The following is a 17,520-nucleotide window of genomic DNA, read 5'->3' as shown; positions in this document are numbered from 1 at the left end:
GGGGGGTTGTGAAAGGTGACTAACTTTAATCCAAAACGCATGGTTTGTTGGAATACAGTTTGGTAAAAATTAAGAACATTACAGGCTAAGGAGATGACTCAGTTGGTAAAAATTATTGCTGTTTTACCAATTATACTTCATAGCTTATAAATAGCCAATTATAGGCTATTTATACTGCAGGAGGGAGCCCCTGCACCCCACAATTCTGCTATCCTCTTTGGGCACAGGAAAGCAGAGGGAACTGGGTTTGGATCCTCAGCAGCCATATAAAAAACTGGATGGGTCAGTGTGTGTCTGAGGAGGTGAAGAAAACCAGGCCCTGCAAGCTTGCTAGGATTGGTGAGCTCTAGGTTTAGCAAGAGACTCAAAAACTAAGGTGGCTATCAACTAAGGAAGACACCTGATATCAACCTCTGACTTACATAGGTACACACACACACACACACACACACACACACTTAAATTAACAACATGAGCTGAGCTGAGCTAGGCTGGTGATAGTGGCATATGTGTTCCTGGAGGCTGTCCTGACAGCTTGAGATAAACCAAGTGGACCCGTCATGAATCCATCATGCATAGCACCTCACACTAGAGTAGAAGGTCATTTCCTCTCTCATGTGTGCTGCCCATGGGTTCTTGTCTTCAGGCCCAAGACACAATAACACTAACCTTTTCATATCCCTTCTTCAAAAGGTCCAGGGGTGGGCAGTTTGGAACATGTAAACAATCTAGACTTTAAGAAGCTCTTAGGATGTGCAGCATGGTCCTCCTATTGATATTTCATTACTATAATTGATTTATTAAATACCCTCCTTTTGTGGCTTCCCTTCACTTGTAATAAGCCTTCCCTGAATAACAGTTAAAGGTTTTGTGTATATTTGCATGAATGTGCCTTCCTAGAAATGATTTGTGACCTAAGATAATCTGCTTTGGGTTTGTTTGGGTTTTTGATATCATATTTCTCCCCTTCCTCCTTCAATGAATATTTAATGTGGGCCCTTATCTGAGTTAAGTACTCCATCCCACTCTGGGGATGTTATGAAATCAAGCCTTTCTCAGTCCTCTGGGAGCTTATTGAGAGGGGTTAGGATGCAACAGAAAAACAGTCAAAATAATGAAATGATATCCCATCGATGAACGCTTCTGATGGAAAAGTTCATTATGCTCAAAGCTTTTACCTTGGCCTGCCATGGGAATGACATTGGCTTAGAAGACCTTTCTTGAAAAGATCTCTGTAAAACAGAACAAAAAGCAGGAGGCAGAAATTAGGCAAAGGAAACTTTATAAGTCTCCAGGGTGGCAAGATTCTTCATCTGTCATGTCTAGTGTTTGGAAAAGGCAGTGTCGCTTCTATTGCAAGATTTGCTTCAATAGGCAGGTTTTAGGTAACTAAGCCACCCACCCCTACAGTCAGACAGTCTCAAATCCAACCTTCTTCCACCCAGTGGTCTAAGTGGTGATGGTTATCTTTAGTCCCCTTAGAGACCAGGAAAAAGATTGCAGGCTTTCCTGTTCTTCGGGTCTTCCTGTCCTTGACTGAAGTATAATTCAGATTTCCTCTTTCAACATTATGAACTCCCTAGTAGTTAACAAAAGGCTTCTTCAAACTACATACTAAGAGAAAAATGGAAGTAAGATATCCTGACTCTTCTGTTTAAACTATATGCAAAAGGAAATGGAGTTCTTGCCCCAGAAAGTTGAAAGTTAAGGCCTTTATGTGCATTAAGGGTCTCACTCTGTAGCCACAGGTTGGCCTTGAATTCACATTTGTATTTGCCTTTACAGTTTCTCAAAGAGCTTTCATGAACACTCTTTTATTTTTCTCCTTATTCCATGTCTATAAGATAGGTAGGTTACTATTATCCTTTTACAAGCCAGCATATGTTAAAACACCTGATTTGGCCTGGAGATGTGGTTCACAGGGAGAATACGTGCTTAGCATGTGCAAGGCCCAGGATTCAGTCCCTAGAACCAGAGTCAGGCCTGTGCCTGAATTATGGAATAAACTAGTGACAGCGCTGACAATAGTTTCAGGGCCTATCATTAAAGTCTCGAAGGGCTAAGTGAAGGCCCACCTACTGTGTTGGACTAGTGCAGGGAGGGACATTATTCTTCACTTTGACAGCTCCTGGAGCATGGAAGAGGTAAATAATGAGACTAATGAGGAAGGTGGGCACAGTGCCCTTTAATCCCAGCACTTGGGAGGCAGAGGCAGGTAGATCTTTCGAGTTCGAGGCCAGCCTGATCTACAGAGCAAGTTGTATGACGACCAGAAGTACACAGAGAAACCCCGTCCCCCATCCCCAAAGACTTGTGAGGGTGAGTCTTGAATTAGTCTAGACCAAAAATATAAAGTTCTTCTGAAGAAATAAAAATTGTTCAATAATTTATCTTGTGTTTTTATTTTATGTGTTTTGCCTATTTGTATGTCTGTGAGGATATCAGATCTTGGAGTTACAGACAGTTGTGGGCTGCCAAGTGGCTGCTGGGAATTGAACCCATGTCCTCTGGAAGAGCAGTCAGTGCTTTTAACTGCGGAGCCACTTCTCCAGCCCCCAAATCGAACTTTTATGTCTGTCTGTCATTTTGTGGCCACTTTTAGCAACCCATTACTGATGCTTTAGGTGGTAATGTGACAGACCAGCTGTTTTTGTTTGTATTTCTGTAAACAGGTTCTCTCCTCATTACCATTACCAATGAATCAAGTCACCTAATGCTAATCAGCCAGAGATTCTATATACTTTTGATAAGGACAGATTGAGTTCTAAAACAAATGAACATACAATATTATTTACTGATGATTTACATTTCTATATACGTTGCTTGTTTGTTTTTGATGCAGGGATTGAACCTAGGGCCTTGCACAATCTAGGCAAGCGCTCCACTTCTGAGCACCATTAGCCCTGAATTTTTTAAAAAAAGATTTATCTGTTGTTTTAGGTGTGTGTGTGTGTGTGTGTGTGTGTGTGTGTGTGTGCTCACCCGTACATGTGTGCACCTTAGTGTGTATGCATGTGTAACATGAGCATGCAAGTGAATGGAAGATCCAGAAAAAGGCACCCAGATTTCCTGGAACTGGAGTTGCAGGCAGTTGTGGACCACCTGATGTGGGTGTTCCCTGCAAGAACAGTGAGTGCTTTGAACTATTGAGCCTTCTCTCCAGACTCCAGCCCCGAGCTTTTGCTCCATAATAATTTACTATGACAATCTTGTAGGAGAGGCTAGTAACATTCACTTTATTGCTGACAATATGAAAACTAAACTATAAACATTATGAGAAATACTTAGTGAGGCCCTGGCTGTTTGAAATTAGAATTCCAGTTACGTTAACTGAATGAGTTTTCTCTCTCATGTTCATTTGAAATTGTTAGAATGTTCAAGTCAGAATATATTTTTCAGAGGCTGATGGAGTAGCCAAATGCTCACGTTGGCAGAAAAAAAATCATACAGCATGAAATTATTTCATAAGAAGAAATAGTTTCATGAAGTGAAACATTTTTATGGCCCATTATTTTCGCTTGAAGCTGGTAATATACCTTTTGCCTCCTTCTCGTAACCAGGGGAAATTGCTTATCACACCCCAGCCCGCTCATTCTCTGTAAACCACAGTGCACCGTGCAGTGACTGTTCATGCTCTCCCTGACCCCACACCCAGTTCAGATTCCACACTTAAACCAGCACGACTCTGTCCTTATTGCTGGGACAAAACAACTGTCACTTAAGAGTAAGAGGAGCTAGTGTCTCATGTACCAAAGGTTTCAGTACACAGTTCTTGGTTTCACTGATTCTGGGTCCTCGATGAAGGAGACAGGATATGGTGAGAACACATGGCAGAGAATACTTAAGTCATGGTGGATGAGAAGCAGAGAGAGGAACTCAGAGCAAGACACAGCCATCATGATCTTGCCACTTCCTCCAGTAGGGCTTGACCTCCCCAAACTTCTGCCATCTCCCAAGACTGCACCACAGGTTGGAGACCAAGCCTTCAAGGGAAGATTTCATATGTAAACTATAGCGAGGGCTGTGGTCCCTCTAACCAGCTGAATGTAAGAAACTAATCACCCTCCAAGACCTCTGTCTTCAAAGATTTTGAAGGTACCCCACATATTTGAAATTTCTCCCAGAAATTCTTATTGAAGACTTATCCAATCATGGATTCGAAAAGGCACCTCAAATATAATCTTACTTTTCTCCCCCACTTCCTGCTCCTTTGCTCCAGTATGTGGCTACCTGGTCCAGCTGCTCAACACATGGTTCTCAGATGTCACATGGCTTTCTCTGTGAGTGCCAGCGAGAATTCTCTCCTTGTTCCAGCCGTTGAAAACCATACAAAGCATACAAGGTCTGATGACATCTCTTCAAAGCCTTATGTGTCCCCAGCTCCACCTTTTCCAGCTAGAAGAAGCTATGCATCTCTCTTCATGGGATTCTTTAGTTCCATCTCACATATGAGGTGTTTCTCATCTTCCCCCTCATATTTGTGATGGCTATGTACACATTGTAACTGTGACGGTTTGTATATGCTCAGCCCAGGGAGTGGCACTATTAGAAGGTGAGGTCCTGTTGTAGTAGGTATGGCCTTGTTGTAGTGGGTGTGGCCTTGTTGGAATAGGTGTGTCACTGTGGGTGTGGGCTTTAAGACCCTCATCCCAGCAGCTTTCAGAAGAAGATGTAGAACTCTCCACTCCTGCACCAGGCCTGCCTGGATGCTGCCATGCTCCTGCCTTGATGACAATGAACTGAACCTTTGAACCTGTAAGCCAGCCCCAATTAAATGTTGTCCTTGTAAGAGTTGCCTTGGTCCTGGTTTCTCTTCACAGCAGTAAAACCCTAACTAAGACAGTAACCTTAGAAGTTCTAGAAATAAGCTTCAATTAGTGAGAGGACTGAGTTAGCCAGAGCCAGGCTGACTCCATGACAGGCTGCAAACTGGCATTCTAAGAGACTAGGCCTAAGTTTCTGTTTCCCAGAAATGAGAACCTGGATTCAGGATCTGTGGTCAGCCAATCACGGCTGCTGGCAGCCAATCAGAGGACACCTTTTCATCTGGCCTGAAGTAAGAATAGGTAATGAACAAGCAACCCCTGGGAAGTCTGCAGAGCCTAACTAACTGTAGAATCAATCAGCCAGACAACTAGAACGAGCTAACCAATCAAGGTAAAAGGGTGCACACACCTCCCTGGAATTCCCATAACTGACAAGAAAGCTGGGCCTGTGAGTCCACTAGAGGTCAAATTCAGCTAAATAAACACTCTTTACTTTTACATGCTATTTGAGTCCAGGGTATCAATCTTTGGCAATTCTTGGACCCTAACATTAGAAATGAGTGCTATTATAAATCCACGAGGCAAAGTTCTCAGATGATGGCTTTTAGGCACCACTTTAGACCTTATTGTTAGAACAGTCTTCCTGGATACAGGCCTTAGACCCACAGTGCCTGTCTCCCCAACAGACACTACCCATGCGTGGATAGGCCCACCTGGGCCAGGACGAAGGCCACACATCCATGAATGGCTTGAAAGAGTTAGACTGCCATGGCCACGCCACCCTAAGACCTCTACTGAGTTGTTCATTGTGCCACAGAAAATGTTTTTTATGGAATTTGCCTATACTTATGAAATAGAATTTTTAGTCTGTATTTCTTCCTGAGGACCAACAATTCTATGGTTCTAATATCTGCAAAATGCAGTGTTTTACTGTGGTTTCTTCTTTCAACCCCAGAGTGGATTTCTGCCATGCTGTGGGGACCTGAAGTTTGGAGAATAAGCATTGAATTAACCCGTGATTTGCCTCCTGAAGTCTAGATGCTCCAGCTACAAGAAGGAAGTTTTACATTTATGCTGTCAGCCCCTGAGCCAGTCTGGAAGGCTTTGTTTTTACATTTCTCTCTTAACCTTTTGAAGCTCAGCCCTGGATCAAAGGGTGGCTCAACCTAGGAGGGTGTGCTTCCCTGTGGGTAGAACTTTGGCTGCATTTCTGCCGGTGAGATAGTGAAGGAGTCAGGCAGGCAACATGGTTCTTTAGGCTATCTGATGCTTATGACTCTGCAGGGGACCCTACCCCAACGTTTCTCCCGATCTGCAGCAGTCTCCAGATTCTTAGCTCTTCTTGTAACTAATTTCATGCTTTAAATTCCTTTTGTTTAAAACATTTCTTGTTTGGATCCTATATTAATTACTCATCTTGTTGCTGTGATAAATTAACTGACAAAGGCAGTTTAAGGGAGAAGGGTCTATTTCAGATCACGGTCTGAGGGGGCAGTCATGGCAACAGGAGCTTGAGGTACCTGGCCCTATCACATCAGGGAGCAGCGGATGCAGCAAATAATGCCTGCTCAGCTCACTTTCTGTGTTTTATTCAGGCCAGGACTCCAGCTCAGGGAATGGTGCCTCCCACGAATAAGGTGTTTTTTTTTTTTTCTTAGTTCAACAAACCTAATCTAGATAATCCCTCAAAGACCTGCCCAGAGGCTTGTCTCCTAGGTAATTATAGATGCTGCCAGCTGCCAGTCAACAGTAGCCATCACAGACTCTGATTGCTGCAGTGCCTTTGAACCATGCTCTCCAAGTATTTCTCTCTCTCTCTTGTGCTCTCTCTCTCTCTTGCACCCTCTCTCTCTCACTCTCTCACTGTCTTTCTCTCTCACTCTCTCTCTCTCTCACTCTTTTTTTTGGTTTTTCGAGACAGAGTTTCTCTGTATAGCCCTGGCTGTCCTGGAACTCACTCTGTAGACTAGACTGGCCTTGAACTCAGAAATCCACCTGCCTCTGCCTCCAAGTGCTGGGATTAAAGGCGTGCGCCACCACCGCCCGGCTAAGATGGTGAATTATCCTCTGATTCTTCGCACTGACCAGAATGTTATTTCCTTTCCCCCTGTCAACAAAGTGGAAGAAAGTTGGCTGAAAATATTAGCTACGATAAACAGTGTATCACTTATGGGACCTTAGGCATTTAATCTCTGGGCTTGTGATTCTTTTTTTTTAATTAATTAATTAATTTTATGTATATTAGTATACACTGTAGCTGTACAGATAGTTGTAAGCCTTCATCTGGTTGTTTGGGAATTGACTTTTAGGACCTTTGCTTGCTCTGGTCGGCCCTGCTTGCTCTGGTCCAAAGATTTATTTATTATTATACATAAGTACACTGTAGCTGTCTTCAGACACACCAGAAGAGGGCGTCAGATCTCATTACGGGTGATTGTGAGCCACCATGTGGTTGCTGGATTTGAACTCAGGACCTTCAGAGGAGCGGTTGGTGCTCTTACCTGCTGAGCCATCTCACCAGCCCTGGGTTTGTGATTCTTAATCTGTGTTACAAAGAGCACAGCACTGGGTCCTCATATAGACTTGAGGATTAAGTAGATGGATACTTCTAAGTGCTTAGAGCACTCCTGGGCACAGTGAGCAATCTTGTGAGTGTTAGCCATAACTATTATTTAACCACAAAGAGTATGTACCTCTTCCATACTTGGCTGTTAGTTTGAGTCTTAAAATGGTGAACTACAAAGCTAATTTTTTCAGGGTACTCATTAATTAGATTTGCAACTTGTCTTCCTGAATCACCTACAGACAAATGGAACCCATTAACTGTATAAAATCTAATATCTGTCTCTGAGGCTTCTCATTGGCAATACTCTAAGAATTAGCAACATGTCTTTCTTACATGTTTGAGAAACGGTTGGAGGAACTGGGTCTCCTATGAAATTCTCCTTTAAATGATTTATTGTAGAACTCCAAGCCCTAAAGCTATGTTCTGTAGGTGCCTGTAAACACTTGATTGTTTATCATCATGGTAATTGTGTAAATAGTTGTGAATCCTTTTCTGTTTTTGTCACTAGAAAATGTGGAAATAAATTTAAGGTTGTAATATTAATGTTGGTCATTCTTTTTTATATTTATTCTTCTACTTTAATAGAACCTTATTTTTCTTACTCTGTTGATTGATTGATTAATTGATTGATTGATTGATTGATTGATTGAAACAGGGACTCACATAGCACAGGCTGGTTTCAAATTTGCTATGTAACTGAAGATGACCTTGAACTTCTGATCTTCCTGCTTCTACCTCCCAAGTGCTGGGACAATAGTCATGTACCACCATGCTGTGACTGTAGTCATGTACCACCATGCTGTGACTGTAGTCATGTACCACCATGCTGGGACTGTGGTCATGTACCACCATGATGGGACTATAGTCATGTACTGCCATGCTGGGACTGTGGTCATGTACCATCATGCTGAGACTGTAGTCATTTATCACCATGCTGTGACTGTAGTCATGTACCACTATGCTGGGACTGTAGTCATGTGCCACCATGCTGAGACTGTAGTTATGTGCCACCATGCTGGGACTGTAGTCATGTACCACCATGCTGTGACTGTAGTCATGTATCACCATGCTGGGACTGTAGTCATGTACCCCACCCTGCCTAAATTATGCTGGTAATGGGACCTGGGGCTTTATGAGTGTTATGCAAATACTATACCAACTAAGCTATACACCTAGTTATTTAGTTCATTCTATATTCATATCTTGCCATTTATATTCATGTTATAAGTGATGATATAATTCTTTGTGTTAAGACATAATATAAATAATGCTAAATTTGTAGGTTTTTCAGAATACATTATGAATTTTTTTTAGCACCAAAGTGCTTTTAGAATATAATCTCAATGCAAAAAAAAAATCATGTTCTTTATTATTTTTTTCTCAGCTGTGCACGTTCTGGCCTGCTCAAGGGTTTTGGTCACATATTGGTCATTTTATTTCAGAGTCAACTGTATTAGTCTTTACCAAACTTTCATGGGGCATGAATCCTGTGGTATGCTATTCTTGTTTAGAATAAAACCAGTGGTTTGTGGTCAAGTCAGGTTGGGAAATGCCCAGTGAACTTAATTACCTCATGATTTCCTAGAACCTTTGCTTTGTTAAGGAATATTGTGATTCTCTATAAAGAAACACTACAGGGAAGAACTGCCCCAGGGTAAGTGGTCAAAAAACTCCCCAGCTTCCTCCTCTAATTTTTTTCTCACCTGAACATCCAATTATACTGAGTGTGTAGGGTTCTCACTCACAGGGTAATAACTGTCACAGTCCTTCTGTGGGCTGGTGCTTTTCCATAAGAACGAAAGGGCCATTGTTAGGGTTTGCAGTGGGAAACGTCTCCCACAGTGCCCTCATGGATTTGAGCAGTAAGTAGGACTATTCTGGAAGGTGGTGAGACCTTTAGGGGTTGGAGTTTCACTGAAGGAAGTGAGATTCTCTCAACAGGCTTTGAGGTTTAACTCTGGCCCTGTTTCCTGCCAGGTCTCAATTTCCTGGTCCAGGGACATATGAACAGGCAGAGCCATCCTCCACTGCCACAGCTGCGAGCCACTCTACCAACATGCTCTCCCCACTGTGAAGCCCTGTCCTCTGTAAGTTGCTTATTGTTAGGGATTGGAATTCAGCATGGAGAAAAGTAATACAAGCAGTCATTCACCATCATTCAGAAGTTGTTCCCATGACGAGCAAGCCTAAGGACACTGTAATTTAAAAGAAAAGGATTATAGTAATAAAAGTCAATTATTTAAAGGTAAATGCACACTTTAAATGAGGTATTTTCACTGTTTTTGCCTAAAATCTACTAGTCTAGGTAGAAATTTGAAAGCCTCACCATTGATTTGGTACTACAGCTGTTGATATTAGGTAGGTACAGGTTAGCGTTAGACAGAGCTAGGTTAGATATGAGGCTAAGGACGGAGTTAGAGAGATCAACTGAGAATTTTTGACTGACATGCTTGGGGAATAAAAGGAATTACTTTCCAGCAAATTCTGTATATATAATCCTCAAGCACCAAACACAGTTTTATTAAGATCGTCAAGTCTAATCTATAATCAAGCTGTTCAGAAAGACATTTCACCTTGATTTCCTTTTTATTAATGCCAAAGAAAAAAAGATACCACTAAGCGAACCCTGAAGGCTGAGCATCTTAGCGTCTGGCTTTGACCCCACAGTGGAGCAGCACAGCATCAGAATTCTAGATTTCTGTTTATATGATGTATATTCTCTCAGATGTGACAAAATCGTACCCTCAGACAGACCTGATTTTAGATTGAGTTCTGACACTAGCTCTGAAATCTTGGGTGGGTCACCTAGTTGCTCCAAGGTCAGTGCCATTCGACCAGTGGTTCCTGTTTACTGTGAGAATTGTACTCACGGAGGTATGTCCATGATTCGAGCAAGTGGCTCTTACTTCGCTCTTGCTGAGGAAGCCTTATGGGCTAAGCCCCTGGCCTAGCCTAGACCCAGTAGGGTAGAGACTTAGACAAGCTGTGTGTTATGCCCTCTCTCACATGTAAAGAGAGAAGTAGAAAGGCTTTCTCATCCCCAGTATATTGTTTTTTTTAACAACCGTGTTTATTAACTCTTTCCTTTTAAAAAATATCTACTTATTTTTATTTATGTATATATGTGAGGTTTTAGACGTGGTAGGCCTATTTCAGCCTATATGCAGCCAAAAGTTAAAATTGTACCCTCAGACAGACCTGATTTTAAATTCAGTTCTGACACGAACTCCGAAATCTTGGGTGGGTCATCTAGTTGCTCCGAGTCTCACTTCTGCCCTCTATAAACTGAGAACAATAATAAAATCTAATTTATAAGGGGTTTATAAGAATTCAATCATAATCTAAAGAGCCTGGCGCATAGTAAGTGCCCAGTAAGTACATTATTATAGAGAATTTAGAAGAAAAAGGCATTCAAGAGGAGCCATCTGTCCAAGGTTACAAAAACAGGGAGAGCTATGATTCCGACTCTGGCGTTTTTAGTTCCAGTAGGAAAGTTGCAGGGGCCCTACCCTGGGTCAGCAGCCTGTCTGGAGTGTCACTGCTGACCCTGCCCAACAATGCTCTACCCACTGCTACCACTGTACCAGGAGAGAACAGTGTGTGTTTTAGGGGTGGGGGTGTCTGAGTGATAGTTTCAAGTTCAAACCCAAGTGTTGCTCATGTCACGGTTCCCAATCACCCTGAGAAACGTGTTCACTGAGATGGTGTTCACTAAGTAAGCAAGTGGATGTTAGCTTTTGCTGAGGAGGGTTAAATCCCTGGCCCCAGCCCAGACCCAGCAGGGTAGGGACTCAGACAAGCTGTGCTTTATGCCTTTTGCTCGGATGTAAAGAAAGAAGTAGACAGCCTTTCTTATCCCCAGTATTTTTTTTTAACAACCATGTTTATAAACTTTATCTACATAATCCAAAATGAAATATTTAAGCTGCTTGATAGGCTCTTAAAAGCAAAGATTTGGCAAGCTCTTCAGGGTGTGTTTACTGCATCTTAGGTTTGTAGTTACAGGAAGCCAATATGTATTTTTAGATGGAATTTGAAGTTTACACTTACATATTAGAGGCATAAGAGAACACCAGAGAATAGGATATTCCCATGATGCCCCCAACAACATTTGCTATTCACTACCATTAATTGGGAATAACAAAAGCATCAGATATTATAAAACTGATATCTTGGACCCTGTGAGTCTGGGGAAGGGAGGGACCCCGGGGAGAAGGCTGCCCCAGCGCTGGGATGAAAGCACATGGTAACTGAAGGAGGAGGAGGACTCAGCGAAAGGACGGAGCTGTGGATGGTTATAAAGTCCATCCAATGCAATAGCTGGGTTTGTTGGGGCATGTGTAATTTCAGCACTTGGGCAGCCAAGCAGGAAGATAGCAGTGGGTTCCAGGCCGGTCTGGACTAGATGGTGAGCTGAGTTGCAGGTTATCCTGGGCTATGGAGTAAGATCCTGAAATTAAAATAGGGGAAGTAAGGGAACTGGAATAGATAAATAGTTATCAATTGTTAGTGTGCATAGGCCATAACATTGAGTAGGTAATTCTCCTTTCCTTTTCTTGAGACGGGCTCTCACTTGGTAACTTAGGCTGGCCTTGAACTTACAATATTCCTCCCCAGCCTCCCAATGGTGGCATCATGGATGAGTGCTAAAAGATCCATTCTGTGTATCCTCTTACAACCTCACCTCATCTGGAATTCATGGTTTTTCCCTTTGAACAACAACAAAAAACAAACTAAAACAAGAAAACCAGCAGAAATAAGTCAGGATGACTTTCAAGGCTAGGTTATAAAATACAATATGGCCTGCTCTCCCCCTTCTTTTCCCTTCCCCTCCCCATCTCCCATTCCCTCATTCTCTGTTTCCTCCCCTCCCCTCAATCTCTCTCTCTCTCTTCTTTCTTCCTCTCTCTAGATTGGACATAGAGAGAGCCCCCATGTCTATGGAGGTTGACAGCCCTGCTCAGTTAGGTCTTTAGTCAATATCCAGGATCATGTGAGTGAACTAGCCTGCCAAGAACCCTGTCCTCACATCCTCCAAGGTCACTGCCATAGGAACAGCCATACTGCACCACTGTCACAATGCTGCATTCCAGTTCCTGGCCCAGGGAACCCAGGGACAGAATAATAGCTATTATTATTTTAAGGTTATTTACCATAAAGCTGCAGGAATCAAAGTGAGTTCTCTCACCTCAGCTAAGTCTGAGAACCCCCGAGGCCATCACGTGTGCCTTGTGGCCATCTGTCTAGGTAACTCAGCTTGTCTTCTATCCAGTGATCACTGCTCTCGAAGCTGGCCGCAGGCATAGCACCTCCAAACGCTATGATTGCAGTGGGCATAATTAGAGCCAGTTTAGGCGTGCTTGGGAACCTTCACATGTAACAGGAGAACTTTGATCAGCTCTGCCGTCAGCTGGAGGGAACCTGAAGGAGGAATGTTACAGACAGTAAGCCCATGTTCTGTAAGTATAAGTGCCTTCTGGGGCCTTTTGTCTATATATCTTGATACTTGTTGCTTCTACCCATCACACACAACTTCCAAACAAGAGGAAGAAGAACAAATCTTAAAAGGTATATATCAGCATTTAACACCATGTCTGTCACTGCCTTAAGAAAGCTACACCCAAGAAAGGCTACATACCACACCAAGGAGATAAGGATGTTTCCACTACCAGTTTGTAAGGGACCTGGAATATGTAGGTGAACAGTAGGTGAATGCATTCTCCCAAAGCAAATGGAGAGTCTGCTGGATTAAAAAGAAGAAGGTTGTGCATTACACAGCTTGTGAAAATCCCTGTGTGTGCTTCCTGGGGCCAATTTTAGAGAGGCTGCAGAGAAAAATATGGGTGACCATGTGACCATGCCTGACCTCAGCCATAATATCCCCAGGAGATATGAATGCTATAATAGTCAGGAGACAAATGGAGTTAATGGAGCAGCAAGCTTAGGACTTGAGGGGCCCTGACCCCTCTGAGACATCTTCCGTGTGATGGTCCAGGAGTGGTCCAGTGTATGCATTAGGCACCTGGTGAACAGTGTGTTCAGTATGTGGTTTCTTCAGACCGTGAGTATCTCACCCCTAGGCAGGGAATTGCTCACAGGCTTTTATGAGTTACTTAATCTGACCATGGAAGAAGCCAATATGACACTTTTATTGGATAGGCACTTCCCAATGAGGAGAGAGGGAAATTGATGAGAGGCTATTATAGATGCCCTTCTAGAGTCTGGGCACAGGTGACAAAGCTCTGGGTTGTGACGAGGTCATCAGTAGAGGGCATATAAGTGTTGAGAGCAGACAACTTCATAATTTCAACAGTGGATTTGCTCAACAGTGTTGTTCTCTATTTCAAGAGGTTCAAAGCAGGCCCAATCTCCACTAAGCAGTGATTTGGAAACCCAGGTTCCTTTCATCTCTCAGATCCTTCATCTTCAGTCTCTCTACCAATTTGCTTAAGGCCTGTGAAGACTGAATGAGCATTCAGGAGGGCTGGTTGTACATTGAGCCAAGTGTGTGTGTGTGTGTGTGTGTGTGTGTGTGTGTGTGTGTGTTGCACTGACTTGAATTCATGGGACTACATCTTGTTGCAAAAGAGACTGGGAAGCAGATTGCTGAAAAGGGCTAGAGAACTGCTAGCCAGTGTCTTCCATGGAGAAGACAGCAAAGGCCAGGTCGAAGATATAGCCTTGATTAATAAAATCATAAAGGGATCCCCTTAGATTGGTTTTCTAGTACCCATAAAGCTCTGGATTCAATCTCCAACATCATATAAACTAGATGTGCTGGCATGTGCCTGCAATCCCAGCACTCTGCAGGCTGTCGGATAAGAAGTTGGAGATCTTTCTAGACTACACAATATATTTGAATTCAGCCTTATGCTGGCTAGATTGATGCCAACTTGACACAAACTATAGTCAGCTGAGAGGAGGGAAGCTCAACTGAGAAAATGCCTCCATGAAATCATAAGAGAGCCTATGGAACATTTTCCTAATTAGTTATTGATGAGGATGAGCTCAGCCACACCTGAGCTTGCATTCTTGGCTTCTAATAGAAATCAGACTGAGCAGGCCATGTGGAGCAAAACAGTAAGCAGCACCCCTCCACGGCCTCTGTGTCAGCTCCTGCCTCCAGGATCCTGCACTGCTTGAGTTCCTGTTCTGCCTTTCTTGGATGGTGAACAGCAATGTGTAAATACGTGCAAGCTGAGTAAACCTTTTCCTCCCCAACTTGGTTTTGTTGGGTCATGGTGTTCCATCATCAAAATAGAGACCCTAACTAAGACAAGCCTGAACTATAAGAGACTCTGTCTCAAGTAAATTCAAAATGAATAAAATCTTAGGGCCAGAATGAGATTTTAAAGTTATTTCATTCATCCTGTTTAGTTCCATTTCAAGTCAAGCCAATGAACTTTGCAGACACTATGCTAGGCTCTGTGAGGGCACTTAAGGAGAACTGGTTCCAGCATTACCCTTGCCTGGCAGTGTCAGTGGGAGGAGACACGTGTATGTGAAAAAGAGGCAGGATGGGTGGTTGCTAGGCAACAGAGGAAGCTCCAGGGGTACTCAGTTTAGGTGTCAGAAGAGCACAAAAGTGAGAAGATGGTGCTTCAAAGCTAGTAGCAACAATCAATGTTAGTTTCCAACAAGCGAGTCTCAAAGTTTGACTCCTGGAGTCTCAAAGTTTGACCCCTAGATCTAGAAGCTCCTGGTAAGAAACCCCAGGGCAGAATCTAGTGGTGTCTTTAGCAAGTCTGTCAAGTGATTATTCTAATATGCAAACTTGGAGAGTGTGGGTATCATAGTTCATTTTGTTGTTGTTGTTGTTGTAATAAGATACACTGACAAAAGAAACTGAAGAGAGAAAGGATTTATTTCAGCTCACAGTTCGAGGTATCATGGAAGGGAAATCCAGGATCCTCTTCCCAGGAAGTAGTTCTTCCTACAGTTAAAGACGGGTCAATTAATTTAACCAAAACAAACCCACACATGTCCATCTCCAGACGGCTCCAGGCTCAGTCAAGTTGACAATGAGCACTAAGTCTCAGAGGGAGCTTGGTCATCAGCTTAGCAGATATGCCTTTGTTTTGTTTCTCTGTGTTTACATGCTCTGCCTTTCAATGGTATAAGGTTTTCTTCATCATCAGATATCAACACAGACTAAGTTCCACCATTTACAATTCAGGATCACTTAACTGGAGAGATTTGATTGAAGATGCTCTTTAAAGTACATAGCTTGTGCATTTACTCACAGGGCCCTGAAGGGTCCAATATTTCTAATTCCTTCTCTAGAATCTAAATCATGGATCTTTCCTCTCCATGGTATTTCAGAGAAGGCAAGAAACTAGAATGTCTTATAGGGATAATTTCATCAGGACTGTGGACTGTAAGTTCTCTAGAAAAAGAACAAAGGGGAGACACTAAATTGGCCTACTGATATGGGCTTGGTAGTTCACCAATGGCTATCTATATGTTGGAAAGGCTGAGAACTCAGTCCATTAAAATGGATGCTTTAGCAGGCCCAATCTGATGCTGAAGTCTTGGGTGATTCCTGGAGAGCTCCTGGTCTATATTCTACAATGTAAGACTGAAGAAGCTAAATTCTGGTGGATAAATCAGCAGTAACAGCAACAAGGTAGATAGACTCACCAGCAAGGAGGGAAATCAGGCAGGCAAAAGCTGCGCCTCTCTTCTCAGACATCTTTATATCACCACAGGAAGGCGGTGCCTGTTCTAAGAGAGGGTTTTTCTCTCTTAGTTACTCCTTCTAGAACACCCCACAGACCCACTCAAAGGTCTGTTTCTTAGCTGACTTCAGATCCAATCAAGTTGACCACATTAACCATCACTGGATAGCAATGCATACATACATTTCTTGAGGAGAAGGAGCTCTAGTTTTCAGAAAATTCAAGAGGACCATAACTCAAAAACATTAGAACAATGGTTGAACCCATGTCTCTCGAAGTTATAGATGCTGGAAGCATCAGGGTCTCACAGACGACAAGGAACATTTTAGACTGTTCAGGTGAAGTGCTGGCAGAGCTGAGGCTTAGAAGCAAGGCTGTCAGACTCCCAGGTACCTCCTGATTTCTAAGAAAAGCTGCCTTGTGTTTATCCCCCATCACAATTAGGACCACTCCCAGGATGCCCCAGCACCCCATGGCATTGGCCTCTGACACTTGCTATAACCATAAATTTGAGTGAGGTCATGATATGCAGTGGACTTTAGTGAAAGGGGCTTTATGGGGTGAAGAAGTGACTCAACAGTTAAGAGCACTGGCTACTCTTTCAGAGGACCCAGGTTTGCTTCTTAGTACCCACAGAGTGGTTAACGACCATTTGCAGCTCCAGTTCCAGGAACCCAGTGCTCCTTTGGCCTTTGTGGGCAGTGTATGCACATAGCACACAGACATACATGAACGCAGGACACCTATACACATTAGATGAAAATAAGAACTTTAAAAACATTTTAAAAGCAAGGACCTTGCCTTTCTGATATCATATTGGCCTAACTTTTCAATTGTTTGCCTTGTATTACTGATATGCAGTACAGTGAACATCACGTATAAACTCCAGTTTTCATAGGAAATCATAAGGGTATAACATGGTTATGGACCAACTGTGAGATTCAGTACCAGTTGTTAGAACTCAGAGTTTTATGATCCCGAACTATGATGCCGATCTAAAACAAAAATAATTTGAATAACTGTTGGGAATATAACTCACATAAGTTAATGAAATTTCTTTTAAAAGGTATCTATTTGATTATCTGTCTGTCTGTCTGTCTGTCTGTCTGTCTGTCTGTCTGTCTGTCTATGTGTGTTTGTGTGTGCGTGCATGCTTTGGTGGCAAGTGCTTTATCTGCTAAGCCAACTCACCAGCCAAAGTAAATGCAATTGCTTTAGGTTGCAGATATGGTTTTTGTTTTTGTTTTCCAAACAGGGTTTCTCTGTGTAGCCCTGGCTGTCCTGGAACTCACTCTGTAGACCAGGCTGGTCTCGAACTCAGAAATCCGCCTGCCTCTGCCTCCCAAATGCTGGGATTAAAGGCTTGAGCCATGACTGCCCAGGTTGCAGATATGGTTGGGTGGATACATGAGCCACTCATTCTCAGCTTTCGGATAGGAAGAAAAGGCCATAAGTTCATACTTTATAGAAACATAAAAGAAGGAGAAATAAAAGTTTTATGTTTTAGGTT

This window comes from Mastomys coucha, unplaced genomic scaffold (genome assembly GCF_008632895.1).
Source record: "Mastomys coucha isolate ucsf_1 unplaced genomic scaffold, UCSF_Mcou_1 pScaffold16, whole genome shotgun sequence".
NCBI lineage: Eukaryota > Metazoa > Chordata > Mammalia > Rodentia > Muridae > Mastomys > Mastomys coucha.
The sequence above is the reverse complement of the archived record's forward strand: the minus strand, read 5'-3'. Positions refer to the sequence as shown.